This window comes from Sapajus apella, unplaced genomic scaffold (genome assembly GCF_009761245.1).
Source record: "Sapajus apella isolate SASKATOON/1434 unplaced genomic scaffold, GSC_monkey_1.0 scaffold9, whole genome shotgun sequence".
Lineage (NCBI taxonomy): Eukaryota > Metazoa > Chordata > Mammalia > Primates > Cebidae > Sapajus > Sapajus apella.
Genome location: NW_022436949.1, coordinates 11,510,097 through 11,517,293, shown reverse-complemented (window position 1 = coordinate 11,517,293; position 7,197 = coordinate 11,510,097). Strand labels below are relative to the sequence as shown.

Here is a 7,197-nt window from a genome sequence, read left to right as displayed (position 1 = left end):
TATTTCAATAACAAGGCTTGATACTAACACAGAAAAGGAAAGGGGTTGTTGACCCTCTTTTAGCAGTGAATAAGAAAGCCTTTATTATAAGAGTTCTTCTGATTCTAATAGAGAGTCACTAAGATTAAAAATTCAATTCTTTTTTTCCCTTTACCTACTTTGTGATTATGATCAATTTCATTTAAATTGCCTTTCTTAACTCTAGTGCAAAAATGATGCATAATTGCAACTGAGCCACTCTATTGGAGCTGTTACACATAGGGTTCAAGTTACCATCTGGTACTAAGTTAATTATTTTAAACAACTGAGGTTTATTTATTACACTATTTGCTACCTCACATTTGCATTTGCACATTTGCCTAAAAATATTGTGCTGTCATAAAAGACTTTGTCTGTTTCCAAATATGTTGATTGATTTTGTCATATAGTTTATCTTTTCAGAAACATGATTCTGTGTTGTATTACTATCAGTACAAAATGTTTACCTGGTTACTTGAAATGCCACTGAGTCTTTAATTTTACTGCAATAGCCACATCATATATGCACAACAAATGTCCATGTTATGGTCACATCTGTTTATTTCTGTCATGAACATGCAATATTTATACTTGAGCAATTCATTTAGAAAGTTTGTCTTTATCACTGAATATAGAGAATGAATGAATTTACTAGGAATAAGCCCACTCTGCCAGCCATATATAGAAATGCCTGGGATGTCACAAATCACACATATTCAAGAAAATATCATTCTGATTATTCTAGACACTGACATTTCAGTATGATAGAAATATTTTTATGGGGCCTAGAAGAGTTATATAAACATTCAGGAATGACTGTCCAAATATTGCCTAATATTTTGTGTCAAAATAATTTAAATCACTATGAAATTTGTGTTAGGTAAATATAAACTAGGAGTTATTAAAAATAAATGTGCTTTATTCAGTATTGCTCTTTGAAAAAATGCAAGTCTAATTCATATAGTATTGGCAACAATAACATGTCCATATAAATGCGATTTAATTTTATTTCATGCCACTTTTAGAAATCACAAATCTCAGTATTCAAAAGCTGAGTCAATAATTTTGAAAATAGAATAGTAAAACAACCAATGCAACAGTTTTAATGTTGATGTTTAAATTTTTAGGTTGCAAATTGAAGGTGATAAGCACTTCTTTGTTTTAAGCTATTGATACAAAAATAAACAAATATGTCTTAAAATTTTTCTCCATCCTAAAATTAGCTTATAGGTTCTCTTATCTAGGAACAGTCTAATGAATCTCACAAATGCACCTTTGTCTTAGTTTAAACAATCGAGCATAATAAATGAGGTAATGTGGTACTTGCTGAGTGTGTTTAAGGTAATTGAAATTTGCCTTTATAGACACAAACTGTTGAACTTTGAGGAAGTTACTGATGGGATTCTACTGGTCTTTAATGACACCGAAAGAAAACATTCTCCTTTTACCCTGCTTATGTTTTGTTTCCAACATGAAAAAATTTGAATAAAATTAATTGACTTTGCGGTATTTCTGTTATTTTACTATATTAGGTAAGAGGATCTTAACTTATAGCTGTAAAGCCCTATAAAACATAATCAAATACAGATGGAACCAAATACATCTCATTAACTTGTAATTAAATCAAATTTTGATGTTCAGGAAGATACAAGTTTGAAGATGTATATGTATCGTTGATTAGGCAAATGCTTTCAATGCTCTCTTCCAAAGAACATGCAAAATGAATACTTATTAGGGTACAATATGTAAAACAATCAATCTGAAATTCAAATATTTTATTTCTGAGCATGTGCAAATTTGCATCAATTTCTCAGGAATATTTTTTGTGAAGCCATATGCTTGAAAACAACCTCTAATACCCACATGACAATTTACCTGTTATAAAAAAATTCTTTAAATATCTTCTTAATCCTCACTGCTCCTATAAACTGTATTAAATAACTTTAAATTATTAAAATTAACTCAACTTTACCATGAAATTTAAATTGCTGCATTTGTTAAGAAGTTTTTTTTTTTCCCAAGAATACTTGCTTATTATTTCCCAATATGCTTATATTCTCCGGACTAAATAAGGCCTTCCTACAACTCCTTAACAGGAATTAATCTGTTACTTCCCTGTCTTTTCAAAGTACTTTTTTTTTAACCCCATTATAGTTCTTGGTGGAGTAGGTCTTACTGGGTAAGCCCCTGGATTAAAAGAAACCCTCATTTAGATATATTTGTATCCTCCAGGAATGCTTACATGTAAGAAATGTGCAATAACTGCTTATTAAATTGCATTGCAAATTAAGACTCTGATTTTTAGAAACACTTTTGCAAAGAGAAATATATTGTAATCATCTTGATAGATAAATGTTTCAGCAACACTAAACAGAAATGTGTACATACATACTTGAAGAAGTGAATGAATAAACAACAATCACTTACTCATTGCCTGTAAAGTAAAAAAAAAAGTTATTACTATACATAAATGTATTTATTTATTTATGATCTATTGTAGAAAAAAGCGGGGGGTAATATTGTCTAGATCAGAACTGTTAACCTTAGCACTATTAACGTGTGCTGAATAATTCTTTGTTTTTGGTAGCTGTGTTGTGCATTGAAGGACATTTAGTAGGAGATGCCTGTAACATCCTCCAAAAAAGGTAATTGAAGTGTATTTGCATCCCAAAGATCTGCAGGGGCAATATTGTCTCTCGTTGAGAGCCACTGTTCTAGGTAAAGAAGCCATTGATCAATCCTCACTCTCAAATTTGAGCTTTTTACTACAAAAACTTTCCCTCGAGCTTATCAAATGACTAAAAGGGCCAATTAAGCAGGTTTCTCTAAGGAAAATCACAAAGGAAAAAGAAATAGAGAATTATCTTTATCTCTAATCAATGAGATTATAAGGAAGAAAAATAAAGAGAATTAGGAAATTGCAATATAATTCCCAAAGTGAACTCTCTGAGTTTTGGACCAAAGTAAGGAGAATTGTGAGGTGGTTTGGGAGATTTTATAAGGAGAGAGGGCTTTTCCCATCTAAATGTTTGGGACTTTGGAAAACAATGGGCTTGCAAGCTGTCCATCACAATTATTGTGTGGCTGCATTAAACTAAGATTGCAGTTGGAGAGTGAAGAGACAGTAGGAAGGCCAGAGTTTAGCTTTCTAAAGTCTCTTTTGATTCTTGCTTGTAGTTTATGGGAAGTTGAATGCCCTTCAGAGGGCATGTAGAGATTATGTAGGTAATGATTCAATGGGCATATTAAGGAATCTGTCAAGGTAAGAAGGAGTAGCCTGAACCAACTGCCAGTCAACTGTTGATTCCCTAAAAAAAAAAAAAAAAACAGGGAAACAAAACAAAAACAAATGCAAACAAATAAAACTTGATCAAGCATGCCTAAGATTTTAGACTTACTGTGGTAAAGAGAAAATATCAATTTGACAGAGTCTTTTTACTATCTAAAAAATAAAAAATTCATGGGAAAATATTTTATTTGGACTTAGGAGGATACATGTTATGACATAATTGTTTTGAATTGGTAAATAAAGTGAACATGCTGAGGTAAGAATCTTGAAGCAAATCCTAATGAACAAACTGTTCTTAAATAAACTATTTGAGGTGGTTCACAGTGTTATTCAGTAGCAATTATTTCCTGGAGAAAGTAATTAAGCTTCTTTTACTTATTCTCAATATTGTGTTAAATATGGACAGGTAAATTATGTTCATTTCAATTATCATGCCAAATGGAGGACAAGAAAAGAAGCATATGTGTTTTCAGTGAGAATCAAGAAAGGGATACATCATTTAGAAAAGAAGTTAAAACATTCCTAATGTAAGGGAGACAAGGACTTGAAGTAAACCATCTTAGTGTGGGGTGATGTTGCTGATAATACTGTGTGGATTTCAGTATCTATTTCTCCTCAATCCACATATGATTTTTTAAGACGTGCTATCCCAATTGCCAAACAACATTTTGGGCGAAGAGTGACAAGGGAGGGCTTAGAGAGAAAAATCTGAGGATTTTACCTAAAGAACTATTTGAATGATTGTACCACAGGAAGCATACAAGATTTGGGCAGCATTTTGTTCTTCTCCACTGCTATACATAGACTCCATCCAAACAACTTTAAAAACAAAAAAACACATATTTTCTTTATTTCTCTGTGTACAATCTGTTTTAATTTGTGAAGTCTTACAGTAAATAGCTTAATTTGGAGGAACAAATTTTCATGTGATCTATAAGGAGTGATGAAGCAACATACAGATGCCTCGAAGCTATTCCAAATTTAAAATCAGAGGGAAAATAATATGCTAGAGAAAGGAAAATCTAAGCAAGTTATGAAGATAAAAACCAATTGGCAGTTTTAATACTTAGGTCTTATCCAGAAAATGGAAGCTATGTTGGAGATCTCATCTGGAAAGACTTAAAACAGGGAATTGATTACAAATTCACTCAAAATCAGGACAGCAAAACAGTGATGGCTGGGAGAGAAAAAGGGAAAAGATTTGTTATCCAAAAACCAGGAGCTACTTCCACTTGTGATCTTAGGTCTGTAAGCTTGAATGGTTTACTTCTCTGCTGAATGTAGGGCTGTTCGTAGTGCTGCTGTGCTGCTCTCACATGGTGAAAAGAGGCAAATGGTCTATCTTGAGCATCTTCATAAGGACATTATTCCCAATTATGCATTCTGTCCTTGTGACTTAATCATCTCCCAAGGGCTCTACCTCCTAATAGCATCACCTAGGACTTTAAATTTTTAGAAAATGAATTTTGGGGGAACACAAACATTTAGACCCTAGCATCCATGTTATGAATGGTTTAATGGTGAGAAATCAATCATATATGTATTCCATGTATTCGTGATAAAATGTAGTTGATGTTATCTGTGTACTGTATATGTTTCTATACTAGTAAAACAAAAATAATGAAAAGTTTTTAAAATATATTTTTTACCTATATCCAGTAGAAACAGCAAAAGTCTATGAGATTATAACATATTCAAGTTAGTGGTCATTTAAAATTTATAGTAATGTTTTAACTCAAAATAATTTTAGCCTTTGTAACTATGTATTTAGACATACGTAATTGATATCCAGTAATCAAATTTTAAATGATTTTGCTATCCTTAGAAGTAACATTATTTTGGAGAGAGATCCAAGATGGCCGATTAGGAACAGCTCAGGATTGCAGCTCCCAGTGAAAGCGCAGAGTGTGAGTGGACACCGCATTTCCAGATGGATTTTTATTGCCCACAGACCAGGAGATTCCCAGGTGGAACAGCCCCACGGGTCGCCAGCGTGACTCTTTTGGCCGGTGCGGCTGTTTTGCCAGCGCCCTGGTGCAGCGGTTCTCAATACAGAATACATGGGACTGGGTGCCCTTAGAGCTGGCGAGTGGAGTTCTGGGAGGGCAGAGTCGCCTGTTCAGCTGATTGACAAGGGGACTGAGGTGGCGAGCTGGGCTGGTGATTCCCGGGCAAAAGGGTCCTGTCAATCTCAGCACCACTGTTTCAGCGGGTGCAGTGGGTTGCTGCACAGGAAATTACACGGCAGCTCTGAATGAACAACAGAGCCCACAGCTCAGCACTTGAGCTCCTATAAAGGACAGACTGTCTCCTCAAGGAGCTCCCTGACCTCTGTATATCCAAAGAGTCACCTCATAAAGGAGAGATCAGACCGACATCTGGCGGGTATCCTTCTGGGACAAAGATAGCAGAAGAAGAAACTGGTAACAACCCTTACTGTTCTGCAGCTGCTGCAGGTGGTCCCTAGGCAAGCAGGGTCTGGAGTGGACCTCAGCAGTCCTACAGCAGAGGGGCCAGACTGTTAGAAGGAAAACTAAGAAACAGAAATAACTTCATGATCAACAAACTGTACGTCCACTCAGAGACCCAATCAGAAAATCAGCAACTACAAAGATGACAGGTGGATAAATCCACAAAGATGGGAAGAAACCAGCGCAAAAAAGGCTGAAGACACCCGAAACCAGAATGCCTCTCCTCCTACAAGGGATCACAACTCCTCATCAACAAGGGAACAAGGTCTGATGGAGAATAAGTGTGATGAATTGACAGAATCAGGCTTCAGAAGGTGGCTAATATGAAACTTCTGTGAGCTACAAGAACATGTTCTAACCCAATGCAAAGAAACTGGGAACCTTGAAAAAAGATGTGACGAAATGCTAACGAGAATAGACAACTTAGAGAGGAATATAAATGAATTGATGGAGCTGTAAAACACAACATGAGAACTACACGAACCATGTCCAGGTTTTAATAGTTGAATTGACCAAACAGAAGAAAGGATATTAGAAGTCGAAGATCAACTCAATGAAATAAAACGAGAAGGCAAGATCGGAGAAAAAAGAATGAAAAGGAATGAACAAAGTCTCCAAGAAATATGGGACTACGTGAAAAGACCTAATCTACGTTTGATAGGTGTACTGAATGTGACAAAGAGAATGAATCCAAGCTGGAAAATATTCTTCAGGATATTATCCAGGAAAACTTCCCCAACCTAGCAACACAGGCCAATATTCAAGTCCAGGAAATACAGAGAACACCACAAAGATATTCCTCAAGAAGACCAACCCCAAGGCACATAATCATCAGATTCACCAGGGTTGAAATGAAGGAGAAAGTGCTAAGGGCAGCTAGAGAGAAAGGTCAGGTTACCCACAAAGGGAAGCCCATCAGACTCACAGCAGATCTCTCAGCAGAAACCCTACAAGCCAGAAGAGAGTGGGGGCCAATACTCAACATCCTTAAAAAAAAGAACTTTCAACCCAGAATTTCCTATCCAGCCAAACTAAGCTTCATTAGTGAAGGAAAAATAAAATCCTTTGTGAACAAGCAAGTACTCAGAGATTTCATCACCACCAGGCCTGCTTTACAGGAGCTCCTGAAAGAAGTACTACACATAGAAAGGAACAACCAGTACCATCAACTCTAAAAACATACCAAAAGGTAAAGAGCATCAACATAATGAAGAATCTCCATCAACTAATGGGCAAAACAGCCAGCTAGCTTTAAATGGCAGTATCATATTCACACATAACAATATTAACCCTAAATGTAAATGGACTAAATGCCCCAATCATAAGACACACACTGGCAAATTGGATTAAAAAGTGGCCCCATTCTTAAAAGGCTTCCAGCTTAGTTGGGGAGATAGCAAATATGGTCAGGTAATTTTT

General features: G+C 35.5%; 1 long non-coding RNA gene across 1 annotated transcript in view; it reads left to right on the top strand.

Annotated features, from left to right (window-relative positions):
* The first annotated feature begins 7,073 nt into the window (after positions 1 to 7,073).
* The window catches only part of LOC116551198, a 1,054-nt gene continuing 930 nt past the window's right edge, over positions 7,074 to 7,197 (top strand). The window contains exon 1 of the long non-coding RNA XR_004268764.1: positions 7,074 to 7,188. This is a non-coding gene — a long non-coding RNA (uncharacterized LOC116551198). The remainder of the gene's footprint in view (positions 7,189 to 7,197) is intronic.